Source organism: Coenobita brevimanus, chromosome 23, assembly GCF_032717465.1.
Source record: "Coenobita brevimanus isolate Jiangsu-jjx chromosome 23, ASM3271746v2, whole genome shotgun sequence".
NCBI lineage: Eukaryota > Metazoa > Arthropoda > Malacostraca > Decapoda > Coenobitidae > Coenobita > Coenobita brevimanus.
This window is the reverse complement of record NC_136976.1, coordinates 29,970,685-29,996,730: the sequence shown is the minus strand read 5'-3', so window position 1 is coordinate 29,996,730 and position 26,046 is coordinate 29,970,685.

Below are 26,046 nucleotides of genomic sequence, written 5' to 3'. Positions count from 1 at the left end.
AGGCTCGTATTGTCTCAACCACTCTTCCATCATCCATTTGTCTTGGGATATAATGGTTTTGTTATGATAACGAATAAAAACATTACACAGTGCTTTAATCCATAGTATACACCACGATCTGAACGCAGGGTGATATAATAGTATATTCGTATGATGGTGAGGTCTTTAATCAAAAAATTTATCATTTTGACGGTTGTATCCAGTCAGTGTGTAACATTAAACAGTTGGAAGCTATAAGTAGATGTTTGTAGTGGTCGGTGGTGTGTGGGGAGGTAGCTGGCCGTCACTCGTTGTGGTGGGGGCATGTGGAGATGGGCCCTGATTCGACGACTCTGCCGGGGTGGATAGCGTGTGTGTGTGTGTGTGTGTGTGTGTATGTTTTCCACCAATGCTTATAAACACGCCTTTATTATCACCATGAAGTGTGCATTACAATATTGTACACTGCTCCATATAATAGTAATATTTATATGGCAAATAAGCATTTAATGATCGGTACACAGTAAGACCTTATATTCTAAATGTTTTTCAGTCAGATATGCAGTGCAATAGCGGATTATAAAACATTAGTTTGAGCGTAGCCTTTAACTCTGCAGGGTAAGTCAGGCTAAAACACCACATCTCTGGTAAAACATTCACTATTGTCATTATACCACATGTTATTGTAGGGCAACTGGAACAGGGCGATAGCAAAGATGGTGGGTGGTCCTATTCGGTGCTGACAGGGTTACCTTATCACTCCCCCAATTACCCACAACATTCCATTATCATATAAATCCAGTGTCTGACCCCATTGTTTCATATTGTTTTAAAATGTTTTCTTAAATATACTGGTGGTCAGTTAGTCTTCCTTATTAAATATTTGCATAACCAAAACCGTTTGTTCATTTTAACATCCTTCCCTCTCTGTGGCAATTGACGTTTCGGCTGATGATAGTTAATGGGAAAAACCATGGCCACACAGAGATAAAGGAAAGTAGTAACAGACATGGGACACAAGTTGAAGAGCAAATAATCATAAGGTTAACCTGACCGCTACGTCTATTACGTTGCTATTAGCAACATTGACCAGTGTGAACTGTAACTCGTCAAACCTTTGTTGAAAACGTTCTCATTGAAAACGAATAAACTGAATAATCTGTTGTATGGCACGATAATGTTGATTAACGTAAGCTGCAATCGAGACAAGTTTGTTTGGTTACTATGCAGATCATCCATTCGGTCAATTTAGTTATTGGTTACCTTTTCCGAAATACGTCGTGTTATAAACGTGTGAATCGCAAATTACACCCTATTGCAGTTATAACTATATAAGGCAAGGTTATATTCCTGATATTGTTATCAGATGGTGGCGGGTCTCTTGCTGGAATGAGTGGCAGTAAGCGGCTGAGGCAAGGGGTGGAGGGGATTGGGTTGCATGCAGCGCCGGATTAACCATGCTGTTGCCTGGTAGGCAGTGCAGACGGTTGGCCTGCAACATACAGATTTTTTTTTTCGTTATTTCCAGCGAAATGTTGGCATGACCTATAATGGCCTTTTTTGATGGCCTGATGGGTGATGGCACTTGTTTGGATGCCCAAAGCGTATATTTATTCCGCTCTGGAAGTCTGGATGGCCTGTGGCAGGCTGTCCTGGCAGGGAGTTGCCCAATTTGCCTATACCTGGTAATCTGACCCTGGTTGTATGGTGTGTGCGGGGTCAGCACACCACGCTGCTCACTCTACTGTTGGCTGTCCTGTGTATGAAATTGACCTTGATACCTATAATATTGTCAGCAGCAATGAATGACATCTAAATATTGACTGACCTTTGGTAATGCCAGCAACCACTTCATGGCCTCGGCCACCAGACAAGCTGTCATCAAGTTCCTGGTGCCCAACGTTATCCGATATCATGTATTAAGACATCAATAACCATGATAATATTGATCATGTGTTTTACTTATCAGCAACACTTTGCTATTATCATAGATAGGGTACTAGTAGTAACTAATGGTAATGACCTATAACAGAGTTGTAAAGTAACAGTGATTACGTCGAGTAAGGGAAGGGGCACACAACCGACCACTACAAACATCTAATTATACTGTAGCTTCCGACTGTTTAATGTTACACACTGACTGGATACAACCGTCAAAATGATAAATTGTATGATTATAGACCTCACCATCATACGAATATACTACAGTATATCACCCTATGTTCAGATCGTGGTGTATAAATAACTATACTATGGATTAAAGCACTGTGTAATGTGTATTTATTCGTTATTATAACAAAACCATTATATCCCAAGACAAATGGATGATGGAAGAGTGGTTGAGACAATACGAGTCTTGCACCTGGATGTGGGGAGGGTGGAGGGTAGAAGTATGAATGGGAACGAGGGAGGGGGGGGTGGAACTGGGTGTGCGGTGGTGCCACATATACCAACCTGCTCGTCAAGCTGGTTGCTCGATTTTTGCTGGAGACTGTACTTAAACTCTCTCGCCAAATGAAGTTTCTCTTCCTTCACCAGAACATCAAACTCAGAGTCACCTTTTCCCTCAACAACATTCACCTTACTCTTATGTATACATGTTTAGGTTTCCGATGAACACCCCATTACCTGATGACAAACGTTGACTGTTGCATTAGAGAGCTGGAGAGAAATGGGTGCCAGTGTGGAGATAGACGGGACCTGCATGCTTCCCCTAATGTAGGAGATATACATGCAGATAATTCAGAACATACACCAGAAGAGGGGACAGAGAGAGAGAGTGGAACCGGTGAAAGAAGGAAAGCTAATAAAAACTGTCTTTGATTCTATTTTGTTTAGAGGAGCTGCATATTAACATATAGCATCCTGAGCACTGGGAGGCACATTTCAGCTTTTGTACAATCAACCTTACTGATTTCAGAATAGATTTCTTTCGCTGCAGCAAACATATCACCTTTTCTGGACGTAAAAGAACAAAACGAAAATTGCAGCCCAGGCCTAACTAAGGAATGATTTATCACTGGAAGTTTGAGATCATATGATCTCTGGTGAACTTTCTAAAAAAAAAAAAAAAAAATAGAAATAAGCAAAACTGATTTGTTCTCTAGAAATTCCAGGAAATCTCTAGTAGCTGCGTTTCCAGAATATGAATAAACTGATTAGAATGCAGTGAAGCATCCAGAAATTTTAATGATTTTTACTGAATATGGAAAAAGAGAGGAATTCTTGTTTACTGCAACATTTTCAGTTCGTTGTTCTCACACCGACTTCATGAATCTAGTGATGTCTTTATTTTGGTTTATTTGTGCTATTAATGTTTTCTTTTAGTGCCATTATTATTGTGTTACATGTAAATGAGGTTATGCAGCTTATTTGAGACCTCTTGTGATAATTATTGAAAGATGAAAATCTGCTCCTCGTTAATTCTCAAAAGGTGAATATAATTACCTTGGTGGAGCAACAGTATAATAAAAAAGAAGTATCCGGATTCAAGGGGTTACTTTCCCTCCGGAGTCGCAGTGGATCAGTGGGAGCGCGCTAGCCTCATGATCTGCATTTACTCCAAAGCAAAACTCGAATAAAAGCTGTGGTAGGGCATTTATTCCATATTACGCCAGTGTTTTCAGTTTAGGATGGAGTGGGATATTCGAAAAGTTAAAAAGTGAGGAACCCGGGGTAGTGACCTATGATCATCGCGACTTTGAGCCGATAGGCGGAGGGCGGTACTCTTAGTACTGTTCCAGAGCAATTCCTCACACAGGAACCCTGGAGTAGCATCCTCTCCTCATCCTGCTGGTAACTTCTCTTCACTGCAATCTTATCTCACGCCACCCTCCGCCAAATACCCTCTGAAAAATTACGCCCGTGTGGTTAATATTACTCCCGCTGAGGTCCTCACTGCTCCCGTCCTGGCAATCTTATGAGCCCCTTCTCTCACAGTTATAACGCCTCCAGCCAAACCAGGTCACCCTCGCTCCCACCCTGTCTCCTGTCACCTTCCTCGCTCTGTCCGTCTTACCATCTCTCGCCTTCTCATCTCTCTGCTCCTTCTCACCCCCTTTCTCTTCATCCTTATCTTCTCACCCCCTTTCTCGTTACCTTTTTACTCTCCTAGCCTATTTAGTCTCCCCTCTCCCCTTTCTGGCACTCCTCATCTCTGCTCTCTCCTTTGAGTCCCTTTAGCTCCCCCCAGCCCCATTCACTGTCGTACCCCAGGTCACAAAGGGAACTATTCGGGCAGTGAGAGGTCGGAGAAGTAGCTTATGGCACAGTTATAACGTGAAGTAGGATAATTCTCAAGCTGTAATTAATGAACGTCCCTGTTTTAGTTCGGTCATGTGTTTATTTATTATGTCGATGTCTGAGGAATACTGTCGTATGAATATGCATGATGTAAGTAATAAATTCTGTATGAATGTGGAAATTCATGTGTCTATTTATCATGTTGCTTTTTTATGGGAATCTGTTGTGCGATTGTGTTTGCGTTCCTGTTATTACTCTGATAACACTCGAAAGCATTCAGAGAGCTCCTATATCCTCCAATGCCATTGCCATTAAAAAGGATCCGGATTCGGATCCGTGGAGATATTGTGTGGAATAGATAGGATCCGGATCCGCTCCGAAACTTAATCAGCTGTTCCCTGACCAATGGCCCACTCTTCCACAAAATTTTATTGAAGTTCATTGAGAACTTTTGGAGATATTATACAATGGATCCGGATCCGGAACCAGATCCGCCCCAAAATTTAAACAATTCTTTTTTAGCCCATTGAGATTCACTGAGATTCACTGAGAACTTTTGGAGATATCGTGTGAACAAACAAAAAGACAAACACAGGTGAATACATAACATCCTCCAACTTCGTATGCGGAGGTAAAAATGCTCAAGCTTGCGTAGTATCTGGTCAAGTGACTGGTCTGGCACCAAGGAATTCTATGTCCCCATGACTTTTGTTTTGAGTGATTGATGCAAGATGATTTGTTCCCAGTGTTCAGGAGTCAAAGCACCCTCCCTCATATACTGCACTACCTTATCTTCGCAACTGATATTCGTCTCGTCTCTTTCTGTACTCACCCTCCCCATTCTTTTACATTCTCTTAGTAAGTTTTTCATTCTCCATTCGCTCTACAGTATGTGGCTGACCACGAAGATAAGTTCTTTGTGTCAGAAACTACACTAATTTCCCCTATACATTCATCTTTTTTAATTCCTTCGTCCGCCTGTTTCGCATGATGTAACTTGTCTCTCTTGTCTTTAAGCACATTCAACGTCTCTCTCGAGCATCGTTCATAGTACTATCTATACTAATGTTAGAAATATATACTGTCATGTAGCACGTCTTCCATTTCTTTTCCTTGACTCTTCTCACAAAACCTTCTGTAGATCATATTTCCTGTTGCATCAGCTCCTTGAAATTATCTTCCATTCTGCTATGTTTGCTCATAATACGGCCAAAGATGCTTGTATTGCATTATACACTTCCATATCGTGCACACTCACATCTTGTTTCATATTTCCTTCTTTCTTTACTCCTTCAATGCAGTGATGTAAATCTGTATTTTATTTTTCCAACAACAGATTATGCTGCACCACGTGGAACAGATCTCGCATAAAAAACTAAACCCTAGGTTTTACCTACATCTGTCCCCGAGTCAATTCCTTTAGGTGAAATTTTGTTTAGTTTATCCTTGCAACAACCAGACGAATTTGGAGAGCCCTGTCTTGGTAAATGAGTTAACGAAATCTATCCCCTTCAATTCGGGAAATCTCTCCAGTTCAAATTACAATTGCCTAAAGGTAGCAGACATAAATAAAAAATAAAAAATACCGAATATAGGTAAGGTGGCTGAGTAACATTTTTTTTTTTTTTTTTTTTTTTTTTTTGCTGAGGCACATGACATACCTATCTTTTATCCTGACCCAGAAACACTGTATCATCCTCAAACAGGAGTTCAGTTCCTCTTCGCTTCAGAACCATCACTTTCCATATACGGTAGTCCAACTGTTTTTACCTTATGGAACTTGATCACGCTCATAGCATGAAAATTAAATTATGGTTGCATGAAATTTGATACGTCTTTGTTGTGCGGCAAGAATGATTCTTTCTGGTTAGTAGATAAATCAACCCTCAACCCTGATTACACTTAGTCTTCAATCGAGCTAAAATAGGTGAAGGATGTTCATGGTAGAAAAACAAAAAACGCACTATGTTGACTTCTCTTGTATCTCTTTTAGTATCGCAACCATATCGATATAGAATAGCCATGAAGAAATGTCTCAGTTTGGCTTCAGCCCTACGTTTAAATATATATTTCTTTACTTACTCCACGTACCGTCCACTGGCACCGCTGCTTTCTCTCTTCCATGTACAGTCGGGGAAGAAAGAAGCTGGACACAATTGGCGGCCTCTGGCAACAACTCCTATAGTAAACACGTAGGTGGTAGCGGATATGTATGAATGGAGGGGTAACGTTTGTATCGAAGTGTGTGATTGGTCGGCACACCACCGTCTGTCATTGCCATGTAGTCAAATATTGGAGAGGGTTTTGAGTATGAATACACTATGTGGTAGATATAATAGATATTCACCCTATGTCATAGGACATATAATATCTTAATTTGAAAGTTGATTAGCTGTATTGATTAATGTCACTCATATTTAAGGCACTGTGCAGCTGAAAGTATTTGTGGAGTCAAAAGCATCTGTCTTCAGAGTAGGTTCAATATGAGACCGAAGCCTCAGATCCTTGAATAAATCATAATTATTATCAAGCGCAAAACATAATTTATTGGCGAGTTCGTTTGTATGGTTCATTAACGAATATGTCGTTGAAATACAACATTGGTTCTGATAATCTTTATGACTTTGCTACGTTCTGAGTCAGTAGAAACGTTCCTCCCATGAACGTGGACAGAGCTTCATTGAGCACCATCCATTACCGTGCTGGGGGTGGGAGGAACCGTGAACACACGCACGATTTATTAGTTTTTTCATTCAACTGCTAATGAAAAACTACTATGCAATTGCTAAACAAATGTTTGCTCCGTCCATGATAACAAGAGACTGCTCCCTGATAAGACAGATACCTCTGATACTGAAAACATTCCTTTTAGGTGATGTCCATCACACGTTTTCCCTCTCGAGTTGATGTGGTGAGTTGGTAGGATGAAGTATGGCCTTTTCAACGGCACTTCTGTCGCGATTGTTTCGCCCTACAACCTCTCTACCGAACTAGCCTCACATGAGCATCCCCTCCAAGCTAGCCTCACACGAGCACTTTCCTCCGGCATTCTCTTCCCTCACCTAGCCCAACCTTTCACATTAGCAACATGTCAAGATGATTCCTAACATCCAGTTCAGTCACAGAATTTGCACGTTAAGTAATGATCTTTTGCCCCACAGTTCAAATCAAGGAGATTCAAATTAACTAATTTTATGGTGAGTGCTTTTTCAAGTTAGTGAAGATGTCCACACTCATAGGTTACATGTTATCAGGTGATACCATTTATACACACAATATAATTAACTCAAAAGACCTGATGAGTATGTCAGCGTTTTATACTAACTAACGCTACACGATTCTAGTTCCTTTATAGGGCATCCTTGCATATTTATGGTTAACTCTTTCGCTGCGAGTTTTCTTCCTGTGATGTGTTTGGTGCTTGAGTAAACAAGTGGCCCCCCATAAGGGGGAATCACACCATCCGCGAGCCTATACATATCTAGCCCGGCTCGGAATATGATCTTGACCTTGACCTACTACCACCAATTTCGAACTCGTAGGAGATTTTCATCCTTATTACACACCTGTATTTTTTTTTTTTTTTTATGATATCCTGAGGGGTTGCGAAGTTATCGTGCTAACAGACCCATGGACCTTGACTTAATTTCTCCAATTCCGAACTCGTAGGAGATTTTCATCCCTATTACACACCTGTATAATTTTGTGATGGTATTTTGAGCGGTTGCAAAGTTATCATGCTAACAGCTACACACACAGACAGACAAATTGAAAACAATGCCATGTTTGCTATCTCGCTGGTAATTACTAGTCACGTGCGGTAAAGCCCTAAGCACTAAATGAAAGGTGACGTAAGCTTGAGCATGTTACTGAAATTACGGTAATTCCATTTAGCACACACAATGTCTTTCCAAATAAAAATTAAATTTGTGATGCATTGAGTACAAGTGCCACACACGGATTACAGTAAATTCTTTTTCACTCGTATAATATAGCATGCAAAAACCTTTACATTCGAAGCATCTTCTCCATAATATATTCATAAGCTTACAACTGAACTAGCAAAAGGTTTAATATACTGATATGCTTAACGGTAGACGATTTTGCTGATACCTTGGAACAATCCGCCTTCAGTAAGGACTGGCAAAGAATAAAGGTGATAAGGATAAGGTTACCAACAAACGAGTATTTCCAGTGATGCAGTAATGAGCTGCAGTATTACACTTGACTTCTGTGTTTAGCTTGTATTCTTGTAACTATTGATTTTAACATCATCGTATTGCCTTATGTGTGATTCTTTTAATTATGTTCATGAAAATGACATCTATGGGTCCTACAACATTTATTGTGCTTCACTCATGATAGGTCACATTCTTTTCATATCATAATAGATTGAGGTAATATGAAGCTAGCAAGTCAAGAGACTGAAGGGGTGTGCATTCACCTTGTATCCGAGGACAGAACAGGCACAGTAGAAGCATAAAAAGGATAAGCACGAGTAATTATTAGGAATTATTGCCTTCCTACACCAGTTGGATTGATATTGTGATAAACGTCGAACAGTAGTTTGCAGGGAATGATGCGGATAACACGAAACAACAGATTTTTAAATACTCCACACAGTTATGGTGCTCAGCCATCAGCCCTCTGCACGAACTTTGGAATCGTGCTCTACCTTAATTATTACAACATTGGTTTCCGATTTGTTATGGTGCGATATATCTCGGATTATAGTCTAATGACCTGCTTTAATCCATCATGTAGCTACAGTTCACTTGTTGGCCTTCATTTGGATTCATCAGTATGGTAAAGGGGAAGTTTATTCACCTGTAAATCTGTGCTCGTCCGAATATGACAAAAAGGTTCTAATTAAAAATATCATAACATGGTTTCTTATATTTCAGTTATAACTAATCACACATACATATAAACACTGAAACATGCACGCAAACCATGCCATGCTCTGTGACTGAACTGGATGTTAGGAATCATCTTGACATGTTGCTAATGTGAAAGGTTGGGCTAGGTGAGGGAAGAGAATGCCGGAGGAAAGTGCTTGTGTGAGGCTAGCTTGGAGGGGATGCTCATGTGAGGCTAGTTCGGTAGAGAGGTTGTAGGGCGAAACAATCGCGACAGAAGTGCCGTTGAAAAGGCCATACTTCATCCTACCAACTCACCACATCAACTCGAGAGGGAAAACGTGTGATGGACATCACCTAAATGGAATGTTTTCAGTATCAGAGGTATCTGTCTTATCAGGGAACAGTCTCTTGTTATCATGGACGGAGCAAACATTTGTTTAGCAATTGCATAGTAGTTTTTCATTAGCAGTTGAATGAAGAAACTAATAAATTGTGCGTGTGTTCACGGTTCCTCCCACCCCCAGCACGGTAATGGATGGTGCTCAATGAAGCTCTGTCCACGTTCATGGGAGGAACGTTTCTACTGACTCAGAACGTAGCAAAGTCATAAAGATTATCAGAACCAACGTTGTATTTCAATGACATATTCGTTAATGAAGCATACAAACGAACTCGCTAATAAATTATGTATTGCGCTTAATAGTAATTATAATTTATTCAAGGATCTGAGGCCTCGGTCTCATAATGAACCAACTCTGAAGACAGATGCCTTTGACTCCACAAATACTTTCAGCTGCACAGTGCCTTAAATATGAGTGACATTAATCAATACAGCTAATCAACTGTCAAATTAAGATATTATATGTCCTATGACACAGGGTGATTATCTATTATATCTACCACATAGCGTATTCATACTCAAAACCCTCTCCAATATTTGACTACATGGCAATGACAGACGGTGGTGTGCCGACCAATCACACACTTCGATACAAACGTTACCCCTTCATTCATGCACATCCGCTACCACCTACGTGTTTACTATAGGAGTTGTTGCCAGAGGCCGCCAATTGTGTCCAGTTTCTTTCTTCCCCGACTGTACTTTCAAGGGCCTTAATTAATGTACCATATTTTACCTTCCTCTCTACATACTGTTATAAACCTTCACAACACCTCCTTAGCCACCAATCCATTCTCATATTCCGGACTGGTAATTTGATCACACCAGCGTGATGAGAGCTGCTGCATTTCCTCCATAGTAAAGTACCTTTACTGTGAAAATCCTAAGTAGTGCAACTGACTGACCAAGCTGCTGACAGAGATGTTTTCATTATAAAAATTGCTGGAAAACGCCAATGGCTTTAGTATCATTTGCTTGTTATTAAAATGTCTTCCTTACTTCCGTAAGTGAAGTCGCAAAATTATTATATAAAACGGCACACACACACACACACACACACACACACACACACACACACACACACACACACACACACACACACACATATATATATATATATATATATATATATATATATATATATATATATATATATATATATATATATATATATATATATATATATATATATATATATATTGTATTGCCACTTTTTGTAAGAAAAATAATATTGTTGGTCTGAAAATATTTCTTGTATGAATCACCGTACCTCCAGCCTTTGCAAACGTACGTGTTAGTGTTCTGAATCCTGATAAGACCATTTAAATGTGTAGGCTACTGGAAAATTTGTCCATTTTAAAATTACAACTCATTTGAGAAGTTTGTTTCGATTGATTCCGTATCTTTTACTTATCATACTGCCATTCTTGTAAGGATTTATATTATCGGTGTCATCATTCATAATATTAGAAAATAGGCAGATATTGCACGTCACATTTTTTCTACAGTTATATATTATAACTGGATACTAGCTGATTTCATTTACAATATCCTCGTCTGATGTATTTCTGAAACTGTCTCTAATTTCAGCTTCATTTTTGACATGTGGGAAAAGGCTGGATAAGCAACGACAAAAATTCTTTACAAAGTAGAAGTGAAAAATGTGAGGACCGACGAACCATGAAAGGAAATGTGTGAGTTTCGAGATTAGGTAGGAAAATAAAAGGAGAGACTTGAAAGATAGGTAGAAAAGAAACAGGAATAAAAAACGAAACAACAACACTCAGCAACAATAAAGTTGCAGAAACTATGTGGGAAGAGATCCACACAGAAGAGGGGAGGGAAAAATGAGAAAGAAAAGAGAGAAGAATAGAAACAAGAAAATGAGGAATAGGGATAAGGCACGAATACAGATGGTTTGTAGGATAGTAAAGATTATAAATATTTTTCTCTAAAACTGAAAGTCATAAATAGAAAACAGTCGAAAATAAGAGTGAAACGAAAACCCGAGGGAGTGGCAGAAATGGAGACGAACACTGGACGCGGTGAAGGAAGAGAAGTTTTACAGATTTTTCCAATGTTCGGTAAGAGAGAGAGAGAGAGAGAGAGAGAGAGAGAGAGAGAGATCACACTTTATACCCCCACACAAACACACACGCATAATTTCTCTCTCTCTCTTGACCATTTCTGCTGTCCTCATGTCAGTGGTTAACCTTATCTGTCTTCTATTTTGCAAGGAACAAAACCAAATGCCCCGCGCCTCCAAAATATAGTGCACAAATTACTCTGCATTTGGTCGCCCGCCCACCAGACTGAGCCCTGAAAAACAGAGAAGGAAAAGTTATGTGATTAATGGTAACATGTTCGTGGTGGATGCAACTGTGATGTCGGCCTTAACTCCTTCACCAATACGACATCCTTTTCTTTTTTTTCATATATTCGTTGTCTTCGTGAAGTAGTAAAGGATTTAGACCCGTAGCACTATCTTCTTCTGGCAGTGAAAGACGTAAAATAAACTGTAAAAGAAAAAAAAATGGGCCAAGTAAAAATGAAAGATCTTCAGCCTTTCAGTAAGATGGAGTGGTAGTGAGCCCCTCCCATGCTAACCCCAAAGCTTTCTCCCAACTACCCCCACTACCTTATCCTCCTCTTATACAACATCATCGCTTTCCCAACACCCCTATTCCTTCCTCATTCACCTCCAAGTAATTTCCTTATCACCCCATTCTCATTCTCCCATTCCTTCCTCCAAAAATCTTATAACCTTCAATAACTCTCCCACACTTTTCCCAGCATCTTTTCAGCCCCACCCCTATCCAATATAATTCATCCTTCTCCACCCGATAAATTTTCAATGTCTTTCACCAATTTCCATGCAGTATTGTCCTTCTTTTATAGTATTCTATCTCCTTTCCCCAGATCCTTCCCTAGCCAACCCCATTATTTCATCCTTACTAAATTTTATTCCCTAACATGTCTTTCCTTATTTTACCCAACCTCCATCCACATTATCTTATACCTTTCCCAACTACCTTTCTTAGCTATCCTCGATTCAGTCCCCTAACCTCCATCTCCTTTCTCCCTGTATCAATCCACTCCCACCGGACTATGCCATTCATTCCCCAGCCTTACTCAATAATCACTCCCCGAACCTTTTTCTTTATAGTTAATATTCAAAGGGTTGCCATCACCGTTAAGTTAGCCAATAAGTAAAGCCAGTGCAATAAAGATGTCGGATAGCAATAACAAGGATGGAAGGACGAGGAAGGGATGAAGATTAATGTTATAAATACGTGAGGAGGGAAAGAAGGAAGTGAAGGGAGGAAAAGTTTAGTAATTACCGTGAGAGAGAGAGAGAGAGAGAGAGAGAGAGAGAGAGAGAGAGAGAGAGAGAGACAGACAGACAGACAGACAGAGACAGAGACAGAGAGACAGAGACAGAGACAGACAGACAGACAGACAGTGTGTGTGTGTGTGTGTGTGTGTGTGTGTGTGTGTGTGTGTGTGTGTAAAAGCAAAAGACTTTGCAAAAAAATGCAAGAAGAAAACCGGTGAAGAAAGGCAAAAGCACCAATAGAGAGAAAGTGTGTGAAAGAAAAAGTGCGGATAAGAGAGAGCTGGACCCAGAGAAGATGTAAGAAGTAAATGGGTCAGGAAAGAGAAGAGCGGTAGTGACTGAGAAAGGAGGATGAAAGCCCTTTGTGGCGGCCATCCAGGAGTTTTTGTTGGGGGAAAACTTTTCAGAGAGGTTGTTCGATGAACTGTCAATACGATGATGCCTTGTATGATCTTATTCTTGCTTTCTCTAGACGATTTTATGTACATTTTCGTTCCTAGGAGGTAATTTTTATTTATCAGTTATAGTCAGCAGACGATTTCCTAAAAGCTAGTGCATGATTAGCATAAAACTGAGATAAGTTAAGTTGCCTGGGTCGGTACAAGATTTAGGGATGGCTAAACTCGGCTCTTATGGAGAGAGGAAGAGTGTGCGGTGTTAAGCTGATTTACTCGTATACGTTAGGAATATGGATCCGGGCGTTTCGTTAGATTAGGCTAGGTTTGACTTGGTTATGTTAGGTGAGGTCAGATTTGGATTAAAATAAGATGTTAGGATGAATATGATTTGAGTTAGATACTGTAAGGACAGCTATACTGCAGAAAGGATGCGTATTCAGATGTTGCTATTATAGGTTAGTTTGGTTAGGTTTGGTTAGGTTAGGACTAGGTTTGGTTTAGCTGTTAAAATTTGTTCCGACTGAGTCTGGATTACCGTAGGATAAGAAGGATTAATTATCTTGGAAATAGATATTAAAATCGCCAGCATCCTGGGTAGAGAAAATAAACGCATGTTGTTGAAATGCTCGCCCCTGGGGACTAAGTGTCCACTTATCGTGAGGTCAGGTTAGGCTAGGATCAAATTAATGTAGTTGAGGTTATGTTAGGCTAGAATTTCTAGGTTAGGATGAGGTTGGTTTAAAATTGGTTGGTATGTTAGATTATAGTGTTTAATTCGGTTAAGCTGTTGGAATTTGTTTAGGTTAAGACTGGTATATAATTGGCTAGATTAGATTAGGTGTGAAACTGATGAAGTAAACATCGTCAGACTGGGCAGAGAAGACTGGGAGCTCTGACTGAAATGGTTAAACTTGAAAAATACAAGTTCGAGGTTTTTTGTAAGCTGTGAGACTGAGTTAGGATTTGCTTTTGGTTAGGATTAGTTTTGGAGATTAGATTGCGCTAGATTGAGCCATGTAAAAGTTAGATAAAGTAAACACTATCAGCCTGGGCAGGGAATGCTTGTTGATCGAAGTTGCAGTAATTTACACTGGAGGATGATGTATCTACGTGTTGTTATAAGTCGAGTTAGACCAAGTTTAGGATTAAGTTACATGAAGTTAACCTGAAAGGATATTGATAAGTATGGTTATGCTTAGGTATTTTACGTACAACTATCCTGGAGAGAAAAGAACTTACATTCATGAGAAATTGTTTACTCTCTGTTCTATTCTATATACCTACAGTAGGCTGCTTCCCCCAAACAAAGGAAGGTAGCTGAGACAGGACGACACACTCCCAATTTACTCATCCACACACACATTCATTTGCATCTTAGCCCCAAGGGGAGAAGGAACAGATCCTCACAGCACCACACCGTACGAGGGTCAACTACACAGTGCAATGAGCGATATCCACAGCAGGACCCGACAGCAGCGCTCGTTTACCCCGGCCACTTCATAATGGACCCATCCCCTTACCCGCACGTGACCTGATCAGCTGATCAGATATTGTTTACATTTTGGAAATATCCATCCTCGGCCAAAAAGCATGCTTACATTTCTTCCCACCAAGCCAACCATTCTTCTTGTTTATTTTTCGTAGTCTCTGTGTTCCATTATTTTTTTTTGTTACCTCTCTCAGGCACCTGTGGCTCACTTCTAGCTGAATACTATCAAGTGGCAGTAGGTTAAATAAAAAATTAATGTGTCCCCAGTTCATGAGAGGGCTAAAGGTAAACGTATTACACGTATCACACTCTTTCACGTATGAGTCACTCGTGGCAGAGCAAACTCGTTTCGAATTAGCTCGAGTATAATACTATAGTTGATTCGATCAGAAAAGTTACTGGAGGCTGCGTCTCACCGTTTTACTGCGGTAGGTCTGACTGAGCTAAATAGATTCTTATTATTGTATAAATGTGTTATTTTACTAGAGAGTGTATAGTTCTTTCAACCTTATTTTACATTCCTTAGCAGCTTTCTCGCTTTATGTTTTGCTACAATTGTTTTAAATTTTCTTAAAGCTGGCATTCACTCATTTTCTCATTACATATATATATATATATATATATATATATATATATATATATATATATATATATATATATATTGTGGTAGAGTGTGCGTTTCGTATACGGGTGAACCAGGGTTCGCGCCCCGCCAGGGTATTAAACTTTGGGAGTGTTCACCCGGCCACGTACTGCATTGGCGGACACAAGGGGTGCTGTGGTTGAACCAGTATCGCTTACTATAAAGTATGCTTGCACCCAGTCGGCTTGCGCGGGCCGATTACACTTGGTTCACAGACTACATACACATCCAAAGCCACTACAACACTACAATTACACTTACAAGCACTTCTCACCCTAATACAATCTCTACTAGACAGCCTAAGCCACTTGGTAGAGATACATTGGCTGTATCGTCCCGACTTCGGTTGGGATAGGCCGGTCCTGCAGTGGATACTCAAACGGCTGATGATGATGATGATGATGATATATATTATTTTGTCTGTCGTTAATTTCTATCGAGCTGTATCATCTACTTGTCCTACTGGTTGCTTTTTTTTTCCTCAACAGCCTTGTTCTGGTTTCTTGTCAGTTGTGTGTCTTTAGTTGTTTAAACAGCCATCTCCCCATTTTCTTTACTGCTGGTCTTCTCCAGTTATCTTAGCATATGTGTTGCTTCATAACCGTATCATTTAAATTACTCATCAGCTGTCTTTCCTTGATTTTCTCCTCAGCTGACTTCTTTTAGCTTCTTAAGAAAGTAACACAATTGGAGGGCAAAAGAGAGTGTACTCCAATGGCAAGGTCATAGAAAAGGAATGCCTATAGATAAGGTGTACAGTAAGTACTGTACGTGTGATTGAAGGTAGGAGTTAGCGGGGTAGGCCTAAAACGTGGAAGGAAGGATATTGCGGCGTCACACTGGGCTAAAAGTAGGTATCAAGCGTGCAACTTCTGTGAACCGAAACGACTAGCAAAGTCGAGTAGCCGTCACACGCCTGTTTTTTTGCGAACAGAAACGGCTAGCAGTGTCGTCTGGCTTGGCGCCTCGCGGTGATAAACAAACCACCATGGCCTCGTGTGAATCTGCTTTTGTCCGCAGCAACTCCAGAGCCACAAGGCAGTCTACTAGAGTTTTCCTTGCCGCGGGATCCACATCAAATACTGGTCTAAATCTTCTTTCCACTTGTAGTTTGGAAACAAAACAGACAGCCTTCGCGGCTGGTGACCACAGTTTCCGAATATTGATTTCATGGCACATAAAAAAACAATAGAAATGAATAAACACCACAATAATTAAATCATATCTACTTAACAGTTTTATTTACAGTTTCCTTCTGTGATAACAGAATATATTCTCACCAGTTTCAAAAGTAATATTGGACTCATTTGAGTTCTAATCCCACCAACAAGCTGTGAACAAATTTGTTACCCATTTCGCCCCGCAGGCGAAAGCTCGCTCACCGTGGTAACTTTGGCTAACGGCTTACAAAAGCGGCTCGCAAGTTAACCACTTTTGTTCAATGGATTGAAAAAGATAAATGAACTATGTACGGATATGTACTATACATGACAAGGATTGCATTTTCCTCTCTTTAAAATATGATAGCTGGTTTGTGTGTGTGTGTGTGTGTGTGTGTGTGTGTGTGTGTGTGTGTGTGTGTGTGTGTGTGTGTGTGTGTGTGTGTTTTGGGGGTCTCCATATAGATCATAAGAATAAGGTTTTTCTGTCAGCTACCAAATAAGAAAAAAGGTAGTTGCTTAATTCCTTCCATTGGATTTTTTTGTTGTCGTTGTTGCTGTGTAGGACGATTTTGTTGAGGTTAGAAGAGTCTCCTGACAGTGAAAGGGTTAATGAAAGATATATCCAGTCCTTTCCACACTCAGGTTAAAAACACTGCTCTGAGTGCAATCGTCTGGGAGTTCTATGAATAAAATATTAATGATGTCAGGTTCAAGAGATTAGCTGAAATTACCCGTGTTGAAGATACCCTAAATACAGTATTCTGTATAAATTAACGATAGTCAAACAAGACTTAAACGTGAGACAGGCTATCATCTTATACTAATTAATTCTGTAAGAGCTTAGGCCTTGAACAAGTAATTAGTGAGTATAAAACTGTAATCAGAGAGAGAGGAGCTTCTATATCTTGGAAATGAAGCAACAACACTGCCAGGCAAATCAGATAATGAAAGTGGAATATCATGAAGAATGAGTCCCTGATGTAACCTTTCTGCCGTTATTTTTAAGCTGCAGCAAATTACAGAAAACCTGCCTGTTAACCTCTTAAGTCTGATGACGTTCTATTTTGCTTTCTTATCTTCCGACGGTTTTGTTCAAGCTGACAGGACACCATTGCACTGAAGAGGGTAATAAAGACTATATATTATAACTCTTCCATTTCCAAAAGTCTCCCCTAATCTTCATGGAATTGTGACAGCAGTGAGATTAAACTAAAGTATCAAAGCTTTGGCTGAAAGTGCCAACGTGTCATTGCTACGTACAAAGTGGCTTTTTATCACAATTACGATAATTAAGTGGAAGACATATACGTACATATTTAAAACTTGTTTATTATGAAGATACATCTTCACAATAAACACAGTTTGATTATGTGAATATATTTCTTCTACGCTACCAATAATTTGCATTACAAGTCTCTCCTAATTTACGGCACCATTTCTGTAGAAAAAGTTGTAGCATGTTGATGTCCATCGTAACAAATGTGAGTTAACTTGAACGAAATTATATATGAAGCCCTCAGGCCAAAAATAATAAAATTTGCTCGCGTCAGAAGAATAGCAATTTCCATTATAAATTACATTTCAGTTACCTTGAAGAGGATAAAATCCATTCTCGTCAAAAGCATATTCTTTTCTATAATGCGTTATGCTGTAGTTACCATGTAGAGTATATGGCGGTTAAATAATCATATCCACCATGAATTATAGCCACCGTAGAGGATAAAGTCTAATCTGACACTAGAAAAATTAGTTAAGAAAACAAATTATTTTCAATCTATTCATGAAAGCAAACTTATAATTAAAGTCATGAATTATGTCACAGTCATCAAGCAGAATGGGGCAGTGGTTTTCCTTATCATTACTTTAATCAGTTCCACCATAAATCGTATTACAGCCATTATGACCAACAAGACAATGCCAGCTATAAATAATTAGACTAGAGGTGCATCCCCAACAACAGCTTCCAGCAGTACGCCACACAATTGTATGAGCAGGCAACAATAAACCAACGACAATTGTTCCTCTTTAATACTGCCAGGGGGACCTCTACCTATTAACCACATTAACCATTTTTTTTTAAATTATTTTTTCGATGACCAAGTCTCCGTAGCAGTTAATTTTTGGGGGAGTCATATTGTTTGCTCGTATTTCTAAGTTTAGTATTCGCTGAGATTTGCATGTGTAGTGTTGGTAACTGCATGAATGAATGCAAGAGTACACGGAAACATTATCATACACAACATAAGCACAAGAAGGTTTATTAATACAGTAGCCAACCATATCTACTCCAACTTTGCCCATCTTCCCGCCAGTCAACCCCAGAGTTTTACTCCCTCCTCCCCTTTCTCCCCACCACTCCTTCCCTCCCTCCTTCCTCCTCTCGTCCTCCCACCATCGTACTCATCCTGCACTTCCCTCACCTCTTCCCAGCATCCCTCCCTCCCTCCCTATCCAAACTCCCTTTCCCTCCCACACCCCCTTCCCTCCCCAAACGAGTGGTTATCCTGATTAAGAATTTGCATTTTTAACCAAGGAGGAGGAGGAGGAGGAGGGGGAGGAGGAGAGAAGGGAGAGGGTGGGAGTGAGGTAAGGGAGGGAGAGAAATATTTAAGACGCTCAAGTTCTTGGTTTACTTAAGTTATGGACGAGACAGCCGTATGATGCATTCAGTACGGGCGATGATTCATAGAACCATAACGCTGACATGTGAAGGAGTATGACGCGAAGATGCTTAGTGACCCTCAGGAGAAACTCAAGTCTCTGCTTGGAGTCAAGCCCATAAAAAAAATAAGTAGTTTTTACCTTCGACAGCGTACGGAATATGTATCCTCTTTACTTTTGTGTCCTCTCCTGTTGGAGTTTAGGGATCCTCTATATCCATGTTACCCTCTTCAAAGATTATGCATCCCTTCCGCTTTCACGTCCGCTCCTTCATAGTTTATGTATTATCGGGGTTGTAACTAGTGAATGGCAACGTCTAGAGCCAGAAGCTGCAATACAAAAAAAGACGCTGTATTAGTGAAATGGCTAACTCTTTGCCTACGAGGTAGGACTCCGAAGATGAACAAAACCATCTGTAGTTAGAAATAATAATAATAATAATAATAATAATAAAGAATAATCCTTGGGCTGAAAGTAATTTAGTTTTCCTCTTACATGACGAAAATTGATTTTCATGTATCCAACCATCAGGCGATTTTATTCAGTTTGATGAGACTTCGAATTAGCGGGGTAAGATAATAGCCTCAATTAATCCCTTCCTTATCAAACATTTTCAGGAAGTTGAATAAGGTTGTTTGATAATACGGAAATAAAATAAGTACATCAACAGATTGAAGGAGTTATTGTGAATATTATCATTCGGCGAAATTAGAAATAAATAAGAAACATGCGTCCTCGGGCTGACTCTAAATATAGGCAATGTCTAGGGCCAGCCATCTTCAGAGACTTTTACGCTCACAACTTTTTAAAAACCTCGTTGGGAGCAGCTTAGGCGAGACTGGCGATGAGGTGAGTTTGCCCCGTATAGTTTTACGGGTTTTACTTACAGGCCGCATAAATATGAAGTTAGGACCTGCACTAGCGTGGCCTACTGTATATATATGATGGTCGTCACTTTATGTTATACGCCCTTTGCTTAAGAGCCTGATCAGAGTTTTTGCAACCAAGCACCTTTATTTTCATCTTTGGCAATACAGTTGTCATTTTAAATTTTGCCTTGGAGAATAATTCTAGAAAAAACAAGAAACAGGAAAGAGGAGGAAACAGCAGCTAGAAAATGTTCTCAGTGAGCGCTGTGACTCAATAATTAGTGTACATATAAACAAATACATCCCCATTCATCTGGTCATACTAAGAAATGCCTGTGATACAGAATAAAACTTTTGCATTTTCTGCGTCATCGGACATAAAATCCTGGGATCAGATCCATTATGAAAAAACGAAGAGAGATTAATTTATATTGTACATTACTATACCGTACCTACTATACCACGTTTTGTATCGTATCATTCAAAACTGTCTAACGGGAACAACACGAATGTTTTATTTAACTTTGGCATCCCATAAATCCTCTAGGTTTAATATATATATAATTGTAACTGTCATATGGTAGATGATTACCTAAAAATTGATGTACAGTCTATTCATTTTCAATGGACTTTTGTGACATCGGTTAATAGTGCGTCTCGCACGCTTGTGGATGCGGGTTCGCCTTCCGCCAGAGTTGTAAAAACTTTGGGAAGCGTTCACCAAGGCACTTGCTACTTTGGCGGACATAGGGGGTGCTGTGGTTGAACCAGTGTCGCTTACTAGTATGCTTGCACCCACTCGGCTTAAGGCGTGCCGATTACACTTGGTTCACAGACAACACACACATCCAAAGCTACTACAACAGTACAGTTACAATTACAAGCATTTCTCGCCCTACATAGTCTCTACTAGACAGCCTAAGCCACTGGGTAGAGATACATTGGCTGTATCGTCCCTGCTTCGGTAGGGATAGGCCGGTCCTGCGGTGGACCTCAACGGGTGATGATATATATATATATATATATATATATATATATATATATATATATATATATATATATATATATATATATTAATTGTGTGTGTGTGTGTGTGTGTGTGTGTGTGTGTGTGTGTGTGTGTATAATCATAGACGCACGTGGAATATTCTGCCCCAAATATTGCTATGTCTGTTTTAAGTTTTGCTCAAAATAACATCATACACTGTAAGTTAATGAATTTTTCAATACAAACTCTCCCCGCTTTGGCAGACATCTTGCCAAAAGCCTTTCCAATAGCTTCCTCTTCCTCTTTCCCTCTTATATTCCACTCACGTGCACTTGCAACTCTTTCCTCCGCTGATTAAGTCGAACATTGTACACAAAATTTTGTCTATAGGCTATACTTTGAAGAATTCTGATGCTGTTCCTCCGTCCTCTTCCCCCTCCCACTTCCTCTTTAATAGATGTACACTCGTTCCAGAAAGTATCGGTGCACTGTGGGTCCGATGCCATCCAGAATTATTCGACCAAGTGGCAGTGACAGCCCGTTAATACCCGTATATATTCTAACATTTACGGCCATTCCCTACTCATTATGAAGGATAGAAGAGGTATCTGATACAGCAGTCATCTGTCGTCTGCGATGCCTGTCTATAGGTGGACAGAACCGCAATTTCCAGTTTCCTTTGTTCCCTGTGTCATAATATTTAACACATTCTGCACCGATACTTTCTGGAGCGAGTGTACGCACTTTCTGTTCTCACTGACCTTCATAGTAACTAGATCAAAAGTCCTTAGAGAACAGAACAACTAGGTGTCCGATATTTGATTTTATCCTGCTACCTTGACCTTTGGTCGTTCTGCACAATAATCGAATCACAGCCTCCCACCTCCCCACACAGTGTATGTGCTAAGTTGGATCCAAATCCATGCTGAGCAGTAGTTCTATGTCAAGCTTTGATCTTTACCCGTCACCTGAACTTAGACTGATCTCCACCAAAATCTGCCCACTTCTTCCCAAACCAACATGGTATGTACCAGTTATGCTCCAAAGTGGATTAGGGGCTCATGATATATTTTGTATATAAATTCATACACAATGCATAAATTTATACATAGAAAAGGATTCCATCACAATATCTACACCTTCAGCTTCGCCAAGAAGGTATACTGTCGTGGTATGATCCCTCCTGTTCTCAGGGACTATGTATCTGTGCTGACACACTGTCCAGACTAGCTCTTTCGTTTCTGTTTGCCACCCTGCAGTTTTCTTTCTTGATGATCTTTTACTGTCAGTCAGCCTGTTCCAAAGGAGGATTACCATTGCCAGCCTTCTAAATACAACCCAGTTGCTTTAATCTTTTGTATTTCTTAAGTATCTAAGCCTAACCTTAACTAGATTTTGAAGCGCCCTTTCAGAACCTCCTTTTTAACTACCAGTACGATTTCCGTCAGGGACGCTCCATTAGTGACAATTTTACATTCGTTTCAGATTCGAGATCATCTTCCTTTCGGGATTTCGGAGAAATCTTTGCTGTTGCCCTAGTTGTCTCAAAGGTATTCGACAGAGTTTGGTAAATGTACAATTCCCAGACTTCCGTTTTATGGTTTCTATCCCTCTTTCAGTGCCTTCGTGTCAAGTTTCCTGTCTGGTCGTACTGTAGATGAGGGTGTAGATGGTAACTACCTACTAAAACTAACAATACAGGTGCTCCTCATGGATCTGTCTTTTCATTAACCTCCTATTCTTCCTCATCAATGATCTTTTAATCTGTAACTTGAACACCCTGATGGCTCCATCCTTCACTTTACCATCTGCATCGTACAGCGTCTTTCATAGGAGTCACTGCAGCAATCATGGAACTGGACAAAAGAAAACTCATCGTTCATAATACCGCAAGACCTATGTTCTCTCATTATCCAGTTGGAAACACTCTCCCAGATTATTATTTCCTTATCCTTAAGGATACACAGCTCACTCCTAGTCTTTTTCTCGTGATTCCCTTCAGCCTGCCTCTCTTTGTAGTGTTGGATCTCTCTTTCTCTACCATCGTTCTGTGCTGGGCACTGTTAATCAAACTTTCTAGGGCCATTCCTTCTCCCACTACGGGGGGCACGAAACACACGTCTTGCTACAGTCTCACCATTTACCTATCCAGTAATCCTAAGCGAAAGCTTTGCCATTGCACTAAACATCTCAAAGGCTTTCGATCGAGTCTGGGATAAATCTTTAATTTACAATCTGCCCTCTTACGGTTTCTATTCTTCTATCTGTGACTTCATTCATAGCTTCCTTTCTGGTCGTTCTACAGCCGCTATTGTAGACGGCCATCGTTCTTCTCCTACAACAGTGGTGTTCCTCAGGGCTCTGTCCTATCACCAACTCTCTTCCTTTTATTCATCAATGACCTCTGAGCTGTACATCTAACCCTATCCACTCATATGCTGATGATTCCACCCTTCCCCTTTCCATTCGGTTCCCGCAACGTCCATCTCAGCATTTACTTCAACAAGCAAGGGATGAGGTTATGGTACATCTAATGTCTGACTTGGCTCGTATATCTGACTGGGGTAAAAATAATCTTGTTCTTTTTAATGCGTCAAAGACTCAGTTTTTACACCTATCAACCCGACAAAATCTTCCACATGAGTACCCACTAATGTTTAATAATATTCAGCTCAATCCTGCATCATCCTTGAACATGCTTGGCGTTTCATTCACTCGGGATTTATCTTGGAAAGATCATATTACATCTCTTGTAAAATCTGCTTCCAAGAGATTAGGTGTGCTAAGCCGACTGCGTACCTTCTTTACCCCTGCACAGTTGTTGACTTTATACACGGGTTTTATTCGCCCCTGTGTAGAGTTCAACTCCATGTGTGGAGAGGTTCCCCACATACAGATCTTTTCAATAGGGTGGAGTCAAAGGCTTTTCGTCTCATTAACTCTCCTCCTCTGACTGGCTCCCTTCAACCTCTGTCTCTTCGCCTCACTGTTGCATCTTCATCTGTTCTATCGCTACTTCAGTGGTCACTGTTCCTCTGAACTGTCTGCTTGAATCCCTCCACCTCTACGACGGGCGCGTAGCACCCGTCTAGCAACAAACTCTTATCCCTTTTCTGTCCAACTCTCTAATGCAAGAGTTAACCATTACTCCCAGTCCTTCATTTATGCAACAGGTCAACTCTGGAACTGTCTCCCTCTGTCTGTATTTCCTGCTGCCTATGATCTCCAGTCTTTCAAAAGCAGTGTGTCCAGGCATCTCGAAATGATCGGATCTTGAGTTTGGCTCTCTTTTGTATTGTTTTTGTTTTTTTCTTGGAAGGAACGGTTTGTGGGCTCCTGACCTTTACTTCCTTCTTCCTTGCATAAAAAAAAAAAAAAAAAATCTAAAGCAAATGTGAACCAGTTCCCTGTCATCCATATACACAAGTGGTCATCTCTGAAACTGATCTATTCTGCCCTGTGCACTGCCTACGTCTTCCATTATGTTAAACACATTATATCCAGGCATCTGGAAGTGAAAGTATCTTGTTTTTTTTTTTTAAGTTATATTTGCAAACATTTTGCTTTTTGCCAGGTAAAAAGAATAAAACTGAAAAGTAGATAAAGTATACTTAGAGAGCACAGGTACGCCGCGTCTGATGTCTGGCCTTGACTCGTGACCTTGGCCTTTGATCGGTTATCTCCTAATCGCATCACTTCTTCACATCCTAGCAAACAATGTATGTGCTAAGTTTGATCCAGATCGGATCAGGCATTTGCGAGATGAGCCGCGCCCTGAACTGTAACCTCTATCCAGTACCTCAACTTGAACTGTAACCTCTACCCAGTACCTCAACTTGAACTGTAACCTCAACCCAGTACCTCAACTTGAACTGTAACCTCAACCCAGTACCTCAACTTGAACTGTAACCTCAACCCAGTACCTCAACTTGAACTGTAACCTCTACCCTGCACCTTGACTTGAACCGTAACTTCTATTTGGCACCTCGACTTTTTATTTACTTGTATCAAAATCACGTCACTTTTTTCGAAACACATACAATGCATATGCCAGCTGTAATTCAAATCAAACCAAATATACATGACTTTTTTTTAACATACACCTATCAATCTAACTATTTCCAGACGCCTTAATCCCGTTAGGGGTGGCCACAAACAAACCATCTCCACGTCGCCTTGTCCTTTGCCATTTGGCTGTCCTCTCTCCAACTCACACACATTCTTCTTCATATATTTCTCACTCGATCCCTCCACCTCCTTGGTTTCACCCTCCTCTTCCCCTCCGCAGTTAGTATATATACAATAATAAATAGAACATACATAAAAACAAATCGACCACAGTTGCTACACCCTCCGCTTCGCTGATAATGAAAAAAAAGAAAAAAAATACTTAGTGTCAGGGTTAGTGGAAGTAGAAGGGGAATAAACCAGAGTGTGGGAATAAAAGTAGGTGAGAAAACAGTGAAGATAAATAACACTGGAGAAAAGAATGGTGCCCAATGAGAGAATAGTATGAGCGCTAGGATCACCTAAGAGAGAGAGAGAGAGAGAGAGAGAGAGAGAGAAGACAGACCGACAGGCAGACAGAGAGCACTGGGTCACGTACTGTATTGGGCCACCTGACCGCTGAGTGAAAGGTTGAGATTCAAGGTGGAGGAAGGAATGGAAACAAGGAGGGAAAAAGTGGAAGAAGGAATGTAAATAGGATAAAGGTGGTGAGGGAAGAGATAGAGGAAAAAAATAAGGAAAATTAAGAAAAAGTGGCACAAAAAATGAAAAAAGAAGCGCTGGAGAAAGAAGTAAATAACAAAGATGGCAAAAGAAGGGGAAAAGGAGAAATGTTGCAAATAAGTAAAGAAAACTAAAATGAACATGGAAAAATGAGAAAATATAGGAGGAAAATGTAAGTAAAGTCCAGAAAGAAGAGGTGATAAAGCTGGGAAGAAATATAAAGCAGCTGAGAGAGAATACGTTGGAATAAGCAAGAAAAAGGTTAAAAGAGAGGACGTGGAGGT